Source organism: Maylandia zebra, linkage group LG20 (assembly GCF_041146795.1).
Source record: "Maylandia zebra isolate NMK-2024a linkage group LG20, Mzebra_GT3a, whole genome shotgun sequence".
NCBI lineage: Eukaryota > Metazoa > Chordata > Actinopteri > Cichliformes > Cichlidae > Maylandia > Maylandia zebra.
The window spans coordinates 36,188,467-36,210,347 of NC_135186.1; the positions used below are offsets into that span (position 1 = coordinate 36,188,467).

At 41.9% G+C, this 21,881-nt stretch overlaps 2 long non-coding RNA genes across 2 annotated transcripts; one reads left to right on the forward strand and one right to left on the reverse strand.

The window, feature by feature from the left end:
• Nucleotides 1–3,691: 3,691 nt before the first annotated feature.
• LOC143414377 (uncharacterized) lies at nt 3,692–5,140 on the reverse strand. Its single transcript, XR_013095000.1, has 2 exons — nt 4,840–5,140; nt 3,692–4,210 (listed from the first exon to the last, which is right to left on the reverse strand). It is a non-coding gene; the product is annotated as an uncharacterized LOC143414377 (long non-coding RNA).
• Nucleotides 5,141–13,187: 8,047 nt separating this feature from the next.
• Nucleotides 13,188–21,782, forward strand: LOC143414318 (uncharacterized). Its single transcript, XR_013094846.1, has 4 exons — nt 13,188–13,684; nt 13,830–14,068; nt 18,853–18,944; nt 19,521–21,782. It is a non-coding gene; the product is annotated as an uncharacterized LOC143414318 (long non-coding RNA).
• Nucleotides 21,783–21,881: the final 99 nt, after the last annotated feature.

The window sequence follows — 21,881 nt, forward strand, 5'->3', positions numbered from 1 at the left end:
AAGAGCCCGACTCTATAACCGTGTGGTTGTGCAGTCTCCGCCACTTTGTGGGGCGTTGAGAAGTTCGCTACTTTGTGGAGCAAGAGGTGAGTTCTCCGCTACTTTGTGCAGCGAGAGGTTCCTCGCTACTTTGTGCAGCGAGAGGTGAGTTCTCCGCCACTTTGTGGGACGTTGAGAAGTTCCGCGGGGTCCAGACTGTGCTGGACGATAGGCCTATTTTGTGTTGTTGTCGTTGTTGCCGTCGTCGTTGTTGTTGTTGTTGTGTGAGTGTGTGCGGAGCAGAACACGTGGTCTGTGACGTCAGCAGCTGTTGTTGTGAAGAGCGTGTGGAGAAGGCCAGCCCACATCAGCAGCACTTAAGATATGCTCTGGTGAATGGCTTTCCCCCACCCCTTGCTGACACAAAATGTTTATTCTTTAGCTTGCCCTGTTCGACAACAGCCTGTGTGCCAGACCATAGATTTAATTGAGGTGGATAATTGCTAAAAGTAATCTGCATTAAGCTTGTGGTTGCTCAAATTCAGTACAATGACATATGAGGTGAAGTGATATAGGCAAATATTTAAACTAATGATGTGCATAGAGGCACTTGACCTGTGTGAAAGACTGTCGTCTTATTATGAGCCATTGTTGAGATATAGAGCACACCTGTGAAAACAACTAATATGCTGAACCCTGTATGAAACATCTAAAAGTACGTGATGGAGAAGCTGAATTGAATATGAAAGTGCAAGTCTTTGCCACTATGGGCAAAGCACACAACCACTGTGTGAGGTTGCGTTGCGGTCTCTTCTGAGCTGATGAGCAAGCTACACATTATCAGATCGAGAGCTGTCTGAGGACTACTCAAAGAGAGGGAAACAGAGCTATGATAACTGTGATAACTGGAGTGTGCAGCGTTTCCGTGAGCAGTTTTCCTGCATCTTGACTCATGTGTGTGGAGTGTTCATAGCATCAGCATCATGTTTTTGTTTATTTGTTTTGTTGAGTTAAAAATAATTAGATAAACTTGTGATCCTGCCTATGGATCACCATGGCACATATCATCAGCCATATGATTTATTTATGCAACTGACAAAGTGAGTGTGAATGTGTCTGACGTCACAGTGTTTTTGTGCGCTGTGTAAAAGTAATTGCCTCTGATTGTGAGAGCGCTGATTCTGCAGGTCACCAGCTATTGTAAAGAAAGAAAAAAAGAGTGAAGAAGAAAGAATTTGTATTGTAGATGAAAAAAAAACAAAGGAAAAAGGTTTTGTGTTGATTAGCCAAAAACAACTACAATTTCATTTTCTGCTTTTAAGAAAGGATTGTTCACAAAAACACACACACAGAGAGAGAGAGAGATGTGTGTTGATTAAGCAGTGATGATAATAATGAAAATGTCTTAGTTTGTTAGTTTGTCACTTTCAGGTGAAAAGCAGACCTGAATCAATTTTCCACATGCAGCGGTCGGAAGAAAGTTATAGTTTAACATCATTGGAAACATGCAGGCCAAGTTTCTGGCTGACTTATTTACAGCGCCATGTGTTTCTCAACCTCACAAGCAAGCTCTCACTCCTCCCTGAAGACAAGGAATGCAGCTCCAAAGAGCAATAACATGGCAGATAAAGAGACAGCAGCAAAGTCCTGAGCAAAGAGTCCCAGCAAGCAGCAGCAGTGTGGACAAACAGCATCGGAGAAGAAGAGCAAACCCATCATCCTGCCTGATCGGATGAATGGCACTGTGTTTACAACAAGCTGCAACTTCACTGTGCATGTGAAAAGAACGTTTGAGGAGAACTGAGGAGACTGTTGGAGTTTGACATTTGCCACCTTGGAGTAAAATGGCAAGAAGAGACAGTGAAACACAGGACAAAGTTGAAGGAGAACTGCCGGCTGTTGGACTGTCAAAGTGGGAGAGGACAACAGAGTGAGAGTAAGTGGAAACACAGAGGAATGCTGTTATTTAATGTGGGAAATCAAAATTTGGGTTAGCAAACCTGGGGAAAAGAAAACTGACTGCTTAAGTTGGAAAATTGTGAAGGGGTCTGAAACACTGCAAAAAAAGAAACATATACAAAATCACACACACAAGCAGAACATGCATTAACCCTACTAACACTTACAAACACAAGAGAGCTCATGAAGATTAGACAACATCTTAAGCATGTGAGTCTGTTTATCATCTTGTCCAAGTCACCTCGTGTGATGCAAAGACCAGTGGACTCATAGCACATTAGTTAAGAAATGGTCAAATAATAGCAGAGAAGTGTGTAGGAAAGGCAGCTTTAAGAACATGCCCTGCTGGAGATGCAGCTCCACAGACATTGATTAAACCTGCCTAATAACACAAACACACATGCAATGAAAATTAGCTTGTTATCTCTCATCAGTGTTTAAAATAGTGTGAATTTAACAGACACTTGTTATCAAATACTGAATTTATCCAATGCTGACAATTAACTCTCTAGGTTGCAGGACAACAGTTTAACTTTTGTGGAAAAAAAAAAAAGATTCTGGTTTGACCAACCAGTGATCAGACAATAAATTTAGTCGGTGATATAGTAAATTGGGAAATGCTTGCTGCTTGATTGATGCAGCACAAGTAATTTACTGTATGAGGGAAATTCTATTTTTGTGATAACATTTTGAACGTGCATTTCTGTTGTCCTGTCAACTTAGTGGGTTAATAGCTGATATGCAAATTAGTTGATCGTTCTTAGATTAAGGAAAGGTGACTGAATTTTAGCACGAGTGAATGAGATGTGTTGGAGTTTGTTGTGTGTTGAGTGGAGACTCTAAAACACTGAGTTTCCTATAGGGCTTCGGAGCGTGATGTCACGGGGGTGGGCGTGGAAAGGATTTTGGCCCGATTCACCATTTTGGGGGTCTAAGCTAGGAGCGATAGCATAGCCATGGTTCGTACTTGCTGTGTGCTCGGCTGCAATGTTCGATCTTACGACCGGCACGGGAATAAGGTTGGATTGTCTTTTTATGCTTTCCCAACCTGGAAGCGACATGAGGCAGCTCGTGTATCGATGTTACCAAACGAAGGCGTCTAGCCTGGATAGCAGCTGTGAGACGAGCTGACGTGCAGTTCTCTTCCATCTCCAAATATCTGTTGGTGCTCCAGACAGTTTCATTCCGGTAAGTTCTAAATATGTTCATATCACTCTTTATAGCCTATTAGTTTCATTTTCGATGCGCTCTGAGCTCATAGCAAATTAGAACAAACATCCTACTGAGTGATTTTGCAGAACTACCGTCTATTTATAGAGTTGCTAATTATTTGGCATTATTGCAGCAAACCAGCCGATGAAATGGATGAAACATCATGACTGGTTTCCAGCGCTACACGAGGGACCTGCTTCAAACAAACCACCATGCCAATCAGATTACTTCTTCCATGTGAGGGTGAAGAGGTGACCCTTCTGGATAAGATGGTGAAGGTTTGCTGCGTTTGGTGAACAGTGTGATAATAAAACCAGAGAAGAATGAAACCTGCTCCTGTTAAATGTTCTTAAGTCTTGTGCTGTTATTTTTTCAAAAGATACAGTAAATAAAGTAATGTTAGTAGTGGGTGATATCATGTAAACACTCATGATTTGGTGTAAACATTTTGTCATTTGTAAACTGTAAATGACATGGATTCTACACTGTTACTGATGTGATGTTCTATAAAGTGGTTTTAATATAAAAAAAAAAGGCAAAATAATTTAGTTTCTTTATTCAACTTTTGAACAGTGGGACTCAGTCAGTACATATTCAGTAAATGCAAATTATTTACACAGCAGTGCACTACAGGCATACATCTAGACCCCTAGATAAAACATGATGGCATTATAGCAGTGACAACTCCTCCACAGTAGCAGGTGGGATTTTTCTTTTTTGAGGACGGCTCCTTTTACCCGTCACTACAGATGGTCTGTGTATGTTTTGATCAAGAGCCTTTTTTTGGGCAGCTGAAGAGAAGTCGTCTATCTTATGGCCAACCTCTGGGTGTATCTTGGTATTATTACCAGGCAAAACCCAGTATGCAGGTTCATCTGTAACAGTCCTTGTGCCACGGATCAACACTGTTCCGTCTACTTTAGACAGAAGAGCAGCGACGTGGGTGCAGGTCTCTGCGACTCCGGCCATACAGGTGCAGCGGGCGGCTTCAACCTTCCCTGTGATGCTCACAGTGACCCATGGCTGCAATGCTGGTTCATTCAGTCTTAGAGTGCAGCACCTGAAACACACACAGACAAAGTTCATTTAAAGACAAGAACTATGAGCCAAGGCCGACACAAATGTGTTTAATCTACTTTATCATAAATGTAACAAAGTGTCAAGAAAGTTAGCACATACATGTCATTTTTCATTTCTTTATGTGTCCATCTATAGAACGCTGCATGTTATAGTCTAAATCTGTCTGTTCTGTCAGAAACCTGCCTGCAGAAAATGAACCTAAAGTATGTAATGCAAGGATGTCATCACTTTAGAGATGGAGAAAGCATAAAGTGACAATTATGAATCACTTAATATGTTAAGGAGATTCTGCAGGTCATTAATCAAAGTATAAAATTAAAATAAAATGTATTTTCAGTGACACAAGATACAAATATGGAAGCAAGATGTATAATTAGAATTATTTATAATAAACATTAATAAATCATTGCAATTTCTTTAACCATAGAGAATAACTAAATCCTTCAGGACAGTGTCTCATCAATGCACTGAACTCACTATGTTATCCACCTAACAGTCTCCACATGTTCTCACTGTAATTTCCCCTCATGAATGAATTTATGCTGCAGTAATCTGAATGTTTGCAGGGAAATCAAACGCATTTCACTCGCTGTACTCGAGCTGACTTACCTTTGATTGAATGACGACTTGTACGCGCTGACTCCACAGATAAGGTATGAAATATATCAGGCTACGTCAATAGCGGTTGGTCTTCAGGGTTTCTACTCCACGGCCGTATTTCATACGGGTCCACATTTCCAATGCACGCTATTTTCTGCAAGTACCGCCGCTTCGCCTCTGGACGCAATCGGTCTCTATACAGTCCATTCTCTTTTAAGCTGCTTTTAAGCATCTTGTAATCGTCGTTCCAACACAGTGTGTTTGATTTGATTCGTAGACCCCGAAAATGCCGCCGCGCTCCCACAATGCATTGCGGCGTGACGTCAACTCCGAAGCCCTATTTTGATGTGCGAGTGAATCCTGTACCTAGATACACAATTCTGGATACGTCAGAACAAACTTCCTTTGTGAAGTTCATGACACCATGTCACATGTTTTAGGATGAAGGGAAAAAGGAAAACTGAATAAAATCTGTGGCCTAAATGAGTGAAGAGCACAGACCTGGGGATTAAACTCATAGCTAATAGGACATTAGGGTTATGTTGTGTGTTGTGCAGCTGATGGTTGGTTTGGAGTGAATCTAGCTGAAAATTTTTCCTTTTGTTGTGAAGTTGAGCCTGCCAATTAGTATGATGGTATGATAAACCATGCTAATGGTATGATTTACCCTCCTGAGATGAGGAGCTTGTGTCATGACTTAACAAGGCTTTTTTATTTTGATACTTTCACAGTGCACTGAAAGTTTTGTTCGATAATCTCTGTCGTTTGAGCAGATCTGCACGATTAGAACAGAAAGTGCTGTACGACACGTCGTCGAGGAAATTGTTACGAGTTTCTCCACATTAAAATGGGCTCTGGAGAAAGCCACTTATTTGGGACAATTAGAAAGTAAGTTCCTGTCCAAAAAGGATTCAGCGATGTATTCCGAGCTAAAGTTCTTTTTCTTTTTGAAATGACGTCATTTTGCTGAGAGTGGAAACTAAATGCGACGATAGGTTCCACTATCAGCAAAGAAAGAAAGAATGAATGTATGAATGAATGAGTGAAAGAAAGAAAAAAACTGACTGACTGACTGGTAAAAGCTGACAAAAGCTGACAAGACTTTACTGATGTAACACGACTGTGCGGAGTTAACCCCCACCTGACAAAGGTGCAGATGAATCTATGTGTATTTCCTTTTACAGGAGCAGAAAGATGACAGCAACATTCGAGGTTGCGTGATGATTTAACCTTTTAAGTGCCACTTTCTGTGTCTGTGCATCTACCAGGGGTGTTATTCACTACCTTGTGTTGCTCACAGAGGAAACTGTGAGAAAGTGTGTATACACCTGCGCAGCGCTAACATTTGCATTTTCTTTTCTACAGCATTACAGTTCTTCATGTGGTTTGATCACGTGATTTATACCAGGACAACTGGTTGATGTTTTTTCCTACTACAGGATTTCTGGGTTTATATGTGAAGAAACTGTGTTTCCAGGTCATGAGTGGTGGTGCTGTTACACTGTGTTGTTGGGAAAATGTGAAGGTTACTTTGATGATGTGAATAACATGTGAGAAATTTCCTGTGTTGAAAACTAGTGTCACTTCTTTCCACAGCAATGGATGGCTAACTTTATGGTCTTTTTATGGCACCTCTGGAACCTGTCGACCTGCGTCTGACCACAGTCAATGTGTATTGCTAATGTTTGTTTTTCTAAGAATGCATGTAGAGGATTCAGCAGAAGCGGACAAGTGACATGAGGAAAAACAAATAAGAGATGCAGTGTTTATGGGATAGTTTAATATGGGCTCATTTGCTGGCCACTTTTGAGCCCATAGTAATATATGAGTGGAGTGACTTTGCTTAAGGGCAGTCACCGATTACATTAATGTTAACTGAGCACATGGGATGATCCATGTCTGAGGCAAATTAGGGTAATAGTTGTAGTTTACTGATTTGGGAAAACCTGCACATGACACTTGTCTTGCTGATGTTGAATGCTTTATTACTTTTATGATACAATTATTTACAAGTGTGAAGTTTGATTTCACTTCCAGATTTTGCTTTCCAGGCCACGATGGTGTGTATGCAGGCTCCTGGGAGAGCCAGGTGTTAAGCAAACTTAATATGCAAAACACGCTAACATCTTTTATTGCAGGGTTACGGAGCTACTCCAGCGGAGATGCCCTGATGTTGCCTGGGACATGATCTAGCTAACCTTTTTCTTTAGGACAGGGATCCAGGTTTGATGGGTTGACTCGTGGGAGTGTCCATGAGTCAAGAGGAGGGGTCCAGGATTAACATGAAATAATGTTTTCTATGATTAACCGTTTATTTACAGGTATTAAACCTATGCAAGTCGTACATCCGTGTTCAGATGAGGCTTTGATGGCCTATAAGTGAAGTTCACTGAACTAAAAAATGTGGTTTGATGATTGTTGACATGCTCTCCAAATGGAAGTTTTTCCTCCTAGCAAGGAAATACAGGTGCAGCAGTCAGAGTATTGCTGAAAGGGATCTCCTGAGAAATCTTAAGAGGCCCAGTGAGAAGCAAGAACCATTCCAGGCATAGCTGACAGCCCAGGCAGTGGTTGAGGTCAAAGGTCGAGCTGGTTGGGGCCCATCATGAGACCAGACTTTGGAGCCACAGCAAGGACCATGAAACTGCATTGGAATGAGAGCTGTGCCAAAGGGGATTTCCAGAGACCAACAGAGGAGATTGTGGACAACAGACGGACACCTGAAGGATGAGGGGAGCGTGCCAAGCTCCATCGACAGCGCAGAGGGAGTTCGAGGATGGCATCATGATTCTGTGAAAAGCACAGGAACCAGAAGCTATGGTGGTGATGACAGCAGTTTCCTATGAACATCACCTAATGCTGTGCCACTATACTGTGCATACGATGACACTCTGAAGGCTGCTGGGATCACAACAGCAGTAAGATAACTGAATCCAGCACCCTTTTCACAGAGAGGTTTTTCTGCAGAGCATGGACAATGGAGGATTCATAAATATCCCCCTCGCAGGACGAAGGCCTGAAGTGAGGTGATGGGGGTTGGTAGAGGCCATAAAACTAGAGTGCTGAGAGGTCTGCAGCTTTGGAGATAGCTGAGACCCATGTTGACAAACAACAAAACCAACTGGTATGTTTGAATGTTTATTCTACATACATTTGAACTCTGGTCCTATGGACAGTGATGGAAACAACTGGAAGAGACATTCATGACGCCCTGCAGAACTCAAACCACTCTGCACAGATGATGAGTGATCACCGCAGAGCTGGGATGTTTTTGAAAATGTTAATTTCTCTTTTGACCATTAACAATTCATTTGTTTGCTCGTAGGATGCAGTTTGCCATTGGATGAGATCAATGAGGAATGGGATAACTGCAAACACATTTGTTAAACTGTGTACTTTTTCAGTAATCTAGGGTGATTTGACATATGCTGAGTATAAAAAGGTTTGTATTGAAACTGTCAGACATGAGGTATTCATAACTGGGAACTTTTCTAGCATAATTGTCAAAAGGGGGAATGTTAGGTTTTGTATTGTTGATTGTCATTTATGCTTAGAAATATTTACTCATATATGCTTAGAAGTATATAATCATTTGTAGATTGAAAGAATGTCTCATCCTAGGAGGTCTGTAACAACTCTGTGTAGCATGAAGAGGGGAGTGCGTTCACTCCTCTACAGAATGTTCTGGTATAGATCACACACCTCCTAGGAGAGGTCGTATCTTCTCTTATTGATATATGGTATAGCAAACACACGTACATCTCTTTAAGTATAAGAGCCCTTTGTTCAGATGGACCCGCTAGACTCCTGGCACCAGCTTTGGAGAGTCTTCACAGGGTCACATCTTGACCTCACATACACACACACACACACACACACACACACACACACACACACACACACACACACAGGCAAGGTACTCTTTGTGTGTATGTAGACGTCATATGTTAATGAACCTATGCATATTCATGTAACCTCAATAAAAGAGCAGTGTTACGGGAGAATGGACGAGAGCAACTGGGGTCAAGCGAAGGAACGGCTGAAGAACTTTGCCTACTTCGTGTTTCTTTGTTGTGTAATTGTATTGTCTTAAACGTTCCAGCGAATAAGTTCAGGCTACAAACCTATCAACCACCACCTGTCTTTTTTTGCTCTGCCCTTTTCTTGGTTGCTGTTATAAACAAACAGATTATTTCAGGGTCTCTTTTCAAGAGACTAAAAGCAATATAAGTGATAAATATTACCATTCTGTAGAATATTCTTATATTCCACTTTTACTTGTTCCCATGTTCTAGTGGGTCCTGTCGTGGCTCTAATGTGAAAGAGGATATAATGTAATATAATATAATATAATATAGTGTAATATAATAAATTTACCCTACCGCCTACTGGTGTTGGCCAGAGGGGCCGATGGTGCGATATGGCAGCCTCGCCTCTGTCAGTCTGCCCCAGGGCAGCTGTGGCTACAACCGTAGCTGCCTCCACCAGTGTGTGAATGTGGGAGTGAATGAATAGTGGTATTGTAAAGCGCTTTGGGTGCCTTTAAAAGCGCTATATAAATCCAATCCATTATTATTTCTATTATTAAATTACTTACGAGTTTAATTTGTCAGCAACTTCCTGCCAGCCCTCTCTCCTTGCTTCTGCAGCCTTTGCAGTGTTCCCTTGCGTTTTAATTAAACTCTGAAACTCCTGAAATCCCTCAATCAAGAGTTCTTCCTCTGCTGCAGAAAAATACTGAGCGCGCTCCTTCGACATTTTCGCCGACCAATCAAAGGGTTGCCGATCAATGTTTCTACTTTCGATGCGTAGCCCCTGTTAAGCCACCCAGTGATCTCACATTACTTCATCCAGCTGTACTAATCGTCAACAACAGGTGTGTTTGAAGAACTGGAATAGCGAGCTCAAAGTTAGCGCGATGATTTGATCTTGGATGTGTCATTTGATCTTGGATGTAGTAAGCGAGGTACGAAGAACGGACCCCTGAACTGGGATAACTAACAAAACAAACAAGAAAACATGAAACACAGGGCATGAAAAGCAGATGAACCAACAACAAGCACTGAGAGAAGTGTCCTGATTCGTATTTGAGGAAAGAGACATATGTCTGAAGGTCCATTGTGCGTCAAAACAATGATTTTATTAAAACACATATATGTGGGAAGATGAGCTCTGCAAAACATCAGCCTCGATCTCCTCCGAACAATAAATGGGGTGTCATATATATAACATAGTTGATGACGAGTAATATGCGTCAACGCAGATAAAAAACACATGCATGTTCCAGTAATTCTGCCAAGGACATATTCTAAAAAAAGAACAGTTCCTTCCTCTGTTCCTCCGCCACCCGCCAGATGCTTCCTGTTATATCACTTACTGCACTTCACTTATTTGTGTATGTGTATTCAGGCAGACTGTATGTCTGTGTTTTAACCTTAGTGCATGACCTCCCTCTGCGTCATCTGTTACCAGGCAAACTTCAATACCACAGGGCACACAGGCCTTTATTCCATCTTTGGACAGCATGTATAATATGTGGTAAATTGTACTGTAAGCATGCGTGCAATCCTTTCAATAGCTGTACTTTGAGGAGCAAACCATTAATTAACTTGACCGACCTTCAACTCTTTAATTAGCACAAAAATGCAATATGTGTATAACATGATTACGGTTGGACCTGCAATGAAAGATTGTTATGTAATTATGCTCACACCTGAAATACAGACTTTAATGTAACATCAACAGTTTCAATAAATGCTCTAATGAAATGATAAATCATAAGTGATGCAACAGTAATAATAATGGTTATGAATAGTAACAGTAAAATAATATTCTCATCCCGACAGAAGACACACTTATATACACAAAGGGAAACAAAACACAGGAGGGAGACACAGCTGAACCTACAGACATGGACCTTCCAGTTGTGGGATAAAACAAATTATTTCACTGTTACTTGTTATCTGTATTATCATTGCATTAATTAACCTTGCATTAAGTCATTATTATTGCATTAGAACCACATAACAATCATTGCATTAAAGCATTTATTGGAGCTGTTGATATTACATTAAAGTCTGTATTTCAGGTGTTAGCATAATCACATAATAATCTTTCATTGCAGGAGCAACTGTAATCATTTTATACACATTGCATTTTGGTGCTTTTAACCCTTTAAAACCAATCAGAGCGGGCACGCTCCGTTTTGCATAACTATTTTTAAATCCCAGTAGCACTGCAACCACGTAAGCTAGCACAATAATTTTTTTTCCATATGAAACCGGAGGAGCTGTAATTACATCTCATGCCATCAGCTTGTCCTCGGTCACAGTTTCCTTCCACATACAGCTTTGCAAAAACTGCATAAAAAGCACTTGCAGCAACAAAAACATAATATTCCAGAAACACGCTTTGCCGATCAGCTGTTTGTAACACTTCCTATGTTGGAATAGACATCAGCATGAACTATCGCATGTCCGCCATTACCTGCCCGAAAACCGGAAGTGATGTCATTTTCGCAGAAATGTAGTTTTTTACCATCAGGGCCTCATGAGCCTATACTGGTGTTTTTAAAAGTTATCTTTGACTTTATGACTTTCTGTGTCGTTTCTGGGATGCTTAGGACTCATAATGCACAGCTGGAAATAGTTTATTTTGATGCATATGCGGCTTTTTTGCAAATTTGCACTATAATATTTATTTTCGTTTTTCCTGCAGTGTATAATAATTGGTGTATTTCAAAAATAAAACTATGAAGTGGTGGGAAAATATTTTGTGCAACTTTTTTGTATTTACAGTTTTGAGGGATAAGCCTCTTAAATTTCTCTAACTAGAAATATATGTTAAAAAAAACGATTTTAAATTCTTTTGTAGTTTATTGCACTTTTTTGCAATTTATGTAATGACTATGCACTTAATGCAGACATATTATTAAAATTTAGGCTGTAATGGTTGTATTGATGTATAGCAACTTCAAATGCTCCCAAAAATGGCTCCACAGCAGGTAAAAATATAATATAAGCTCTGATGGACTTGGTTCTATGGTAGGTCTTAAAGGGTTAAAGAGTTGAAGCTCGGTCAGTTAATTGATGGTCAGAAGCTTCATCCGGCGCGATGTCCAGCCGATCTATTGAGCAAAGTGGCCTAGAGCTATGGAAGGATTGCATACATGCTTACAATACATATATCACATATAATCTAGAAACAGGCCTGAATAAAGGCCTGAGGGTATTCAAGCAACCTGCTGCGTTTGAGTTTTCTTGGTAACAGATGACTCAGAATAAGTCAGGAAGTGTACTTCTGAAATGTCTTTGTTTCCTCTGTAAAGTGTGCATTTTTTGGTGGTTATTTTGAGGAGCTGTCTGGATGAGGCTATTTGAATAACCAGGTTATTCATTATTGTCTTTTGTTTGTTTATATTGGTATATGAGCTGGACGCACCTGGCTTGGAGGTGAAGAAAATGTTCTTCTCAAACTGTGTCAAAAGTCGTTACCAGAACATTTGTGGTTTTGGAAGTTATGCATGTATTGTATCTGCTTTGACGCATGAGGGGGCACCATCAATAATACCCTGATGCTATAAAAACAACTGCTTGTGTATTATTGGGCGGAGATCGACGCTGAGTGTGTGACCGTTCATCTCCCCACACGTGATTTTGAATCCCTCCTGTATCCCTCCTCGATATTTGAACCCTTAACACAGTTTTGAGCCGGCCCATCTCATGATATTCGTGCTTGTGTGATTTGAGGGCTTTACCTTTTTCATGAAGTGGTATAAAAGTGTATATAAAATATCTGTGAATCTTATTACTTCTGTTCCTTCCATGTTTTTCTAGATGGGGTGTAAGTAGGTTTCCTTTATGTCCTAATTAGCTAGGACGCCCTCATGCAAACGATTGACTGTAAGGAAAACTGATTTGACTTGTTTTGAATTGACTTCTGCACACACACATGCATCCATCGCCTCCTTGGAAGTAACTTGCATATTCATTTTGCATGAAGATGAAGATGAGAAGTCATGTCACAACAGTCGGACCAAAGGAGAAAGCAGGGAACATACAAGAATGGACAAAGCTCTGTTCATCATAGCGGCATCAGGCAAGTCTGAATTATTACGTTTCCATCATCATATTTAAGTGTGATCCTTGTGATGAAGATTATTACTGTAACTCTAAGGGACTTCAACTTTCATTGTTTTTCTTCACAAAAATGAAAAAGATGATGCATTAGTGCGTTATATTTACTCTTGACACAAATTTTCTGCCAACAGAATAGATTACACAGAAATGCATTGAAGCTAAACTCATTTATTTACTGTGTTTGCAGGCCTGTGTGCCATCGCCTCCAAACATCACTACCAGTTTGTTTATGAGCAGAAGAACTGGACTGAAGCGCTGAGTTACTGCAGAGACAAATACATAGACCTGGCTACTATAGAAGATTTGCTTTTATAAAAATAAAACTGAATTATTATGAACCATTTTTTTCTTAATTTGTATTAATCTTTATAAATAAAAATGGAAAAAATTAAAGAACTAAATTACAAAATATCACAAGATATGAAATGTTTTATACTGTATATATCAGTGCTTACTGATAATCTGACAGCCTAACTCATATATTTTATGTCTAATGAAACAAACCCACTGGTGCTTTCAGAGAGCCTGGATCGGGCTGTATGATGACATCGTTGGCTGGCAGTGGTCAACGTCAGAAACCAGTGAGTTCAGAAACTGGTCACCTGGACAACCAGATAACCAATGGGTTATAGAATACTGCGTATTTATGCTTGATGGACCGTGGTTTTATGACCCTTGTACGAATGTGTTCAGATTCGTCTGCTCTAATAACACAGGTGAGGATTTTCAACTTAACTAGAAGCTTAGAACAAAACAGGTCCTGTTCTGTGCTTTTATTGATGTTTCAACAACGGCCTAATTGTTTAGACTTACAAATGCATTTACAGTTGTACACAGCACTTAAGTATGGTCTGTTTTCAGGGTCGACTAGGACATTTGTCTTCATTGACATTATAACGAGCTACTGCAGACTTCATTACACAGACCTGGCCAGTGTGAGGAACATGACAGAGAACCAGAAGATAGATGACCTGGTACCTCCAGGGATAAGGGTGTGGATCGGCCTTTTCAGAGAGTCCTGGAAGCAGCAAACTTTGAAGAAAATGCAAAATGGGAGGACTGGGCCTGTGGCTCACAGAAGGAGTTTGTTTGCAATGTTGGTAAGCATTACTACCTGAATCATTGGCTGCTATTGGTCACAATTTACAAACTACACCCTAATGTAAAAGGTTCTTGCTGTACATCCGCTGTTGTGGTGGCAGCTGCTCAATATGTGAAAGTAACTGTATGTGAGAAAACAGTCCTGTACAGTGAGCTCCTAGCTGCTGGCTTCACATTTTGTCACCCAGAAACCTCAAGTGGTCACACAGTTTATTCTGCCAGACCCACATTCAGTGTTGTGATGGAAGCTGCATCAACCGTTGTGTTCAGTGCTGTTGGCCTTTGTTTTATTTTAAGGTTTTTTTCCAAAATGACCTTTAACAAGAAAGCCTCGTTTCTGCTGTTTAATAGCAAAGAAATGTAAACGTTTTAAAATTATGTCAAATTGTGTCTCTAACAAAACCTCTGTAACTTTGGTTTTCTGTATTTTGTCCTCAGTTACTCTGACACAAAAGCAGCTGCTGTGATGCCTCTGATGAAGTCTCACAGTGTCAGCTTTGTTTTTATACACAGATTTAAAAATATGGATATGTACTGGTAAATGATCAGAATTATAATATTTCTGACTGAATCAAAACTGAATCTGAATCGAATCGATTATAGAAATCAGTGACGACACCCAGCACTATTTACTGTGTAGTCATTTTTCTAAAGAGACACGCTGTGTTCCACCTTATATTGTTGTTTATATTACACATCAGCAGAGGTTTGAAGTGAACACTGTAATATTATTGTGAATATTAGTATGACAGGATGGGTCATAACAAATGGGCCATTTCTGTTTTCTGGTTGTCGCTTATATATAAAATTAAAATAGCAAACAACACACCAGGAAGGTTAATCTGAGATTTTGGCACTCATAAGTGTTTTATTGCAAGTAAATTATGTATTTAAAATCTGAATATGAAAATGCAAGTGAAAGATAGAGCTCAAATTCAAATTCAAATTCAAATTTTTATTAGTCACGTACACAGTCATACACAGTACGATATGTAGTGAAATGCTTGGACAACTGCTCGTGACCTAAAGAAAACAAAAAAGGAAAAGGCTATGAATAAGATAGGAAATAAATATGAAAAATTAAAAAGGGTAAATTTAACTAGGAAGGAATAAAATATAAATTAAGGTTAACAATGAAATAACTGTACAACACACTGGGAAAGAATAAGATAAAATATATAAATTAAATTGAAAATAAAATAACTGTACAACAAAATACACAATATAGAACTATATAAGAATGTATGAACAAAATACACAAGAAGTAAAAATAAATATATACACAATAACAGCAGCATATACACAATAACAGCAGCAGTGATTTAAGTGATGAAGTGAAAACAATGTCCAGAAAGTCCAGTGTGTGTGTAAGAACCATATGTGTGGGTCAGTACTGTGTTGTGGTGTGATTGAGAGACCGTATCGCCTGCGGGAAGAAGCTCCTCCTCAGTCTCTCTGTGTTGGTCTTCAGGGAGCGGAATCGCTTTCCTGACCTCAACAGAGAGAACAGTCTGTTGTTGGGATGGCTGAGGTCCTTCACCATCTTCCTGGCCTTGGTCCAGCACCGCCTGCTGTAGATTGAGTGCAGGTCAGGGAGCTCGGAGCGGATGGTGCGCTCAGCTGACCGCACAACCCTCTGTAGAGCTCGTCTGTCCTGCATGGTGCTGTTCCCGAACCAGGTTAAGATGTTTCCCGTCAGGATGCTCTCTATGGTGCACGAGTAAAAGTTCCTGAGCACCTTGGAGGGCAGTTGGAAGTCTCTCAAGCGTCTGAGGTGGTAGAGACGCTGACGGGCCTTTTTCACCACGGTGTTGATGTGACAGGACCATGACAGGTCCTGCGTGATGTGAACTCCGAGGTATTTGAAGCTGTCCACTCTCTCCACTGGGCACTCGTTGATGACGGGGGTCTGGTAGTTCCTCTCCTGCTTAGTGCTGAAGTCCACTATCAGCTCCTTTGTCTTACTGACGTTTAGAAGGAGGTTGTTCCTCTGGCACCAGTTCTCCAGATTCCTAATCTCCTTCAGGTAGGCCGTCTCGTTGTTATCAGAGATCAGGCCCACCACGACGGTGTCGTCAGCAAACTTGATGATGGTGGTGGAGCTGGTAGTGGCCACGCAGTCATATGTGTACAGAGAGTACAGCAGGGGGCTCAGAACACACCCCTGGGGGGCTCCAGTGCTGAGAGTGGTGGAGGCTGAGACATGTCCGCCCATCCTTACTGCCTGTGGTCTGCCAGTTAGGAAGTTGGAGATCCACTGACACATAGATGAGCTGAGTCCCAGATGCTCCAGCTTGGTGGTGAGTGTGGAGGGAATTATGGTGTTAAATGCAGAGCTGTAGTCTATGAAGAGCATTTTAACATAATTCCCCCTTCTAGTGTCCAAGTGAGTGAGTGATGTGTGGAGGAGATGAGAGATGGCATCGTCTGTGGAACGATTTGGACGGTAAGCGAACTGTAGTGGGTCCAGTGTGTCTGGTAGTGAAGAAATGATGAAGTCTCTGACCAGGCGTTCAAAGCACTTCATCACTACTGAGGTGAGGGCTACAGGGCGATAGTCATTGAGAGAAGCAGGGTGGGGTTTCTTCGGGACAGGAACAATGATGGACTCTTTGAAGCATGTGGGGATCACCGACTGAGATAAAGAGATGTTGAATATCTCAGTGAACACAGGAACTAGCTGGTATGCGCAGTCTCTTAGGATACGACCTGGGATGCCGTCTGGTCCTGCTGCTTTCCTGGTGTTCACTCTCTTGAAGGCTCTCCTTACTTCATGCTCGGAGATGACGAGCACGTTTCCGGTGCTGGCAGTATCTTCCTGTCTGCAGCCGTTAGCGCCGCTAGCATTAGCATCGTTGGAGTCCTTAGCTGCAGCCTCGAAGCGAGCATAGAAAGTGTTCAGCTCGTCTGCCAGAGTCACGGCCACGCTCGTCATACCGGTTGTTGGTGCTTTATAGTCCGTTATTGTCCTTAGTCCCCGCCACAGGCTCCTACAAAGACTGTTCTTTTTAAGGAAAATGAGATCTTTTAATGTCTCATCTGAGATGTTGTCTTTGTTTTATAGAAGTTTTATCGAATCTGTGATGTCTTTTTGTATCGCTGCCTGGTTTGGTAACCTGACGGTGAAGAATAAGAATCGGTTGGGACTTCTGGTAAAAACCGCTAGCAAAATTTCAGGGCGCTGGCAAGATGGACTTTTGGCCATTTACAATAGAAACGTGCTTAGAAAGGCTCATTCTATTATTAATTGTGTGAACCATCCACTTCACAGTGAGTTTGAGTTGTTGCCTTCCAGCCGCCGTTTTAGAGTACCTCCGAGGAGGACTAAAAGACTCCAGGTCTCTTTTATCCCTACTGCGTCTTGTCTCCTTAATGGCAAATAATTGTCCTTGAATTTTCTATCATTATTATTGTTATTATTGTTTTATAGTATTGTTCTGTTGTTCTTATCCTCCTGCTGCTAAACTAATTTCCCCTTGTGGGACAATAAAGAAAAATTGAATTGAAATTGAATTGAATAGAGTCACTCTGTTGGAGTTGTGACTCTAGTTTCCTCCCGTAGCGCTGCTTCGCCTCTTTTACCGCCCTCCGCACGTTATATGACGCGGCTTTGTACGGGTCCATGTCCCCCGTCGTGAGTCCCGTGTTGTAGGCAGCGGTGCGGGATCTCAGAGCGTCGCGGATGGTTTTATCCACCCACGGCTTCTGGTTGGGAAACGTTGTGATAGTCTTTGTCTCCACGGTATCGTCCGCTAGTTTCCCGATGAATCCCACAACCGCTTCCGTAAACACGTTGACGTCATCATCGGAGCTGTTTCTGAACATGGCCCAGTCTGCGTCATCGAGTGCGTCCTGTAACGCGGCCACTGATTGATCCGTCCAGCGCGCGACCTTCCTCTGAACCGGAACTTCCTGTTTCAGCCTTTGTTTGTATTTTGGCATGAGGAAGATGGCGGCGTGATCAGATTTGCCAAACGGAGGGCGGGATTGTGCCTTGTAGCCGTCCTTGACCGTAGTGTAGCAGTGGTCCAGTGTCCTTTCACCTCTGGTGGGGCAGGTGATGTGTTGATAAAAGTTCGGCGCTGCGCGTTTGAGGTTGGCGCTATTACAGTCCCCCGTCACAATAAGCGCAGCGTCCCGGTGTTGTGTCTGGTGCTGTGTGAGTGCCTCATGCAGCTCGCATAAGGCGGTGACCGTGTCCGCTTGTGGTGGAATATAAACGGCACTTACAATGACCGATGTAAATTCCCGAGGTAGATAAAAAGGACGACACATGATGGACAGTAGTTCCAGATTTGGTGTGCAGGAGCGTGTGAGAGGAACAACGTTCGCACTGTTGCACCAGTTGTTGTTCACCATTAAAAACACGCCGCCTCCCCTTGACTTCCCCGAGTCCCGTGTCCTGTCCATGCGGTGAACCGAGAAGAACTCGGCCGGCTGGATGGCGTGGTCCGGCACCGCTGGGTTCAGCCATGTCTCGGTGAAGCAGAGGAGATTGCAGTCCCGAATGTCTCTCTGGAACTTTATGCTGGCCCTGAGGTCGTCAAGCTTGTTCTCCAGTGACTGGACATTGGCGAGCAGGATGCTAGGCACAGGTGTGCGGTGTGCACGAGCTCTCAGCCTGTTCCTGACGCCGGCTCGCTTCCCTCTAGGCCGCCGCTTCCCTTTGTTCTCCCTCAAGATCTCACTCGGCCAGCTCGGATCTGGAGTTAAAAACTTCGAATTGTGAGTACATTGTATACCAGCTGATGAAGGATGTAACAATTTGTTCTTATTTTAAAAGCACCTGTTTACAAGGAAGTGGTGAAAGTGAACCTGATAAACTCCGGTCTGGATCTGACCCACCCTGATGTGATGGAAGCCACGCTGAACCAGGCAAGTCATGTTTATTTATTAATATACATGAGAGAGAGATTATACATGCACACATACATCTGTGTATGTGTGCATGTATTTAAAAATTGAAGCTCTCACTGAATTGCAGCTTTATCACAACACTGAATGTGGACCTAACAATCTGGCTGGATTCAGTTGCACGACTGTGTGAACAACTCAAGACTCTCACTACTTCTGGGTCTGTCCTCGTGATGTGTCACTGAAACTGCCAGTCGACTGTATCTGCTTCACAACAATATAGAAACAAGAATTTTTCTCAAATCAAACTTAAAGCAGAGTATTACTTCTACTTGATCACTAAACAAGTGCTTTATTACAGCATATGAATACATTTTTCTTCAATATTCAAAACACTGACTATTAGAGATGATTTCATCTGTGTATTAAAGTTGTCTACACAAAATGTTTTGTCATGCTTGTTTGCACAGACACCTCCTTCAGCTCATGTACCTTAGGCTGAGTCAGGTAAATTTAAATATCTTCTCTTAAAAATAGATTCTGAAGAATTTAGTGTATATTATTGTCTGAGTAATGTTAAGTATTTGTGTGTGTCAGATCCAACAGAAGCTGAAGGAGCAGGGAGTACAGGGAGACGTCAAACTGAGCTGGAGGAAGCAGTCAGATGGATCGGTCTTCCACAAGGACGAGGAAACGAAGAAGAAGAGCATCGTGTGAAAATAGTTCAAGAAATGTTGCTTTCGCCTTTGACCTTTCAAGTGCTATTGTGCCATATTATCATATTATTCTATGCTTTGTGTGAATATCATCATCCAAACAAAACAAAAATCTAATTATGATGTCTTTGCATAGTTTTACATAGTTTTATTCTTACCTGTTAACATTTAAAACACAAGACGTTTGCTGGGTATTTGGTGACAGTTCACTGTAATTTTAATACATGCGGTTTTTTGCTTGCCTTGATCATGATGTATTTTAGTCTATTGAAACCATTTCAAAGGGTGCAGTAGCTGGCATGTGACACATGGGGGCCCTACGCTGAAATGTAGGTCTTTTCTGAATATTACATTTGCACACGTGTGATGAAGAACTCAATATCTTTTTTTCCCCCTTTTTTTTCCCTTTTTTTTTGCCTGTCCCGTTTGGCTCTTTCGCATCAGAATTATTGTCTAAAGGTGAAGAAAGATGCCCAACGGATTTACTTTACCAAATTGACCATCCCAGCCTTGCCGTAATGGTCCATTTGATTCACCCTTTATTGTTTATTTTATTTTCACTTGCTGAATACGGGACAGACTTGACTGGGGGAAGGTGCGTACACCTGTGAGCATGGACGCGCTTGTTTTTTTAAAAGGTTCCTTCATGTAATGATCTGCTAGAGGGTGTGGGGGGGCCACAGCCCCGTCCTCCAGGGCATGAAGCAGGTATGCAGGAGATCAAAACTCCAGACATCCAGAGGCCCCCAGAACACAAGAGACCAAGGAAGACCAACAGAGGGGCAGCCGCGCCACTGTCCCAGAAAGAGCTGAGGAGAGTCCCAGATGAGGGCTCACTCAGCAGCTGCAGAGCAGAAGCCAGGGGGGGTTGCAGTGACGCGCCCGTGAGCTCTGCCGGCAGCCAGCCGTGCCTGAGTGACCGAGCCCCAGGCCGAGAGGCCGGGGGCACCCCACCCCCGAAGTGGCCCGAGCGAGCCCCAGGCTCCAGGCCCCGATAAGCGGCCGCCAAGGAGTGAGCCGGTGTGTACCTGGACGCCCACCCCCGGACACAAAGAAACACCAACGCACCGACGTCTGAGGGCGTCTGCCACCGGCAGGGGAAGTGGTACTCTAATTTTCGTTTTTCCTGCAGTGTATAATAATTGGTGTATTTCAAAAGTAAAACTATGAAGTGGTGGGAAACTATTTTGTGCAACTTTTTTGTATTTACAGTTTTGAGGGATAAGCCTCTTAAATTTCTCTAACTAGAAATATATGTTAAAAAAAAACGATTTATTTATTTATTTATTTATCTATGCACTTAATGCAGACATATTATTAAAATTTAGGCTATAATGGTTGTATTGATTTATAGCAACTTGAAATGCTCCCAAACATGGCTCCACAGCAGGTAAAAATATAATATAAGCTCTGATGGACTTGGTTCTATGGTAGGTCTTAAAGGGTTAAAGAGTTGAAGCTCGGTCAGTTAATTGATGGTCAGAAGCTTCATCCGGCGCGATGTCCGGCCGATCTATTGAGCAAAGTGGCCTAGAGCTATGGAAGGATTGCATACATGCTTACAATACATATATCACATATAATCTAGAAACAGGCCTGAATAAAGGCCTGAGGGTATTCAGCAGCCTACTGCGTTTGAGTTTGCTTGGTAACAGATGACTCAGAATAAGTCAGGAAGTGTACTTCTGAAATGTCTTTGTTTCCTCTGTAAAGTGTGCATTTTTTGGTGGTTATTTTGAGGAGCTGTCTGGATGAGGCTATTTGAATAACCAGGTTATTCATTATTGTCTTTTGTTTGTTTATATTGGTATATGAGCTGGAAGCACCTGGCTTGGAGGCGAAGAAAATGTTCTTCTCAAACTGTGTCAAAAGTCGTTACCAGAACATTTGTGGTTTTGGAAGTTATGCATGTATTGTATCTGCTTTGACGCATGAGGGGGCACCATCAATAATACCCTGATGCTATAAAAACAACTGCTTGTGTATTATTGGGCGGAGATCGACGCTGAGTGTGTGACCGTTCATCTCCCCACACGTGATTTTGAATCCCTCCTGTATCCCTCCTCGATATTTGAACCCTTAACACAGTTTTGAGCCGGCCCATCTCATGATATTCGTGCTTGTGTGATTTGAGGGCTTTACCTTTTTCATGAAGTGGTATAAAAGTGTATATAAAATATCTGTGAATCTTATTACTTCTGTTCCATCCATGTTTTTCTAGATGGGGTGTAAGTAGGTTTCC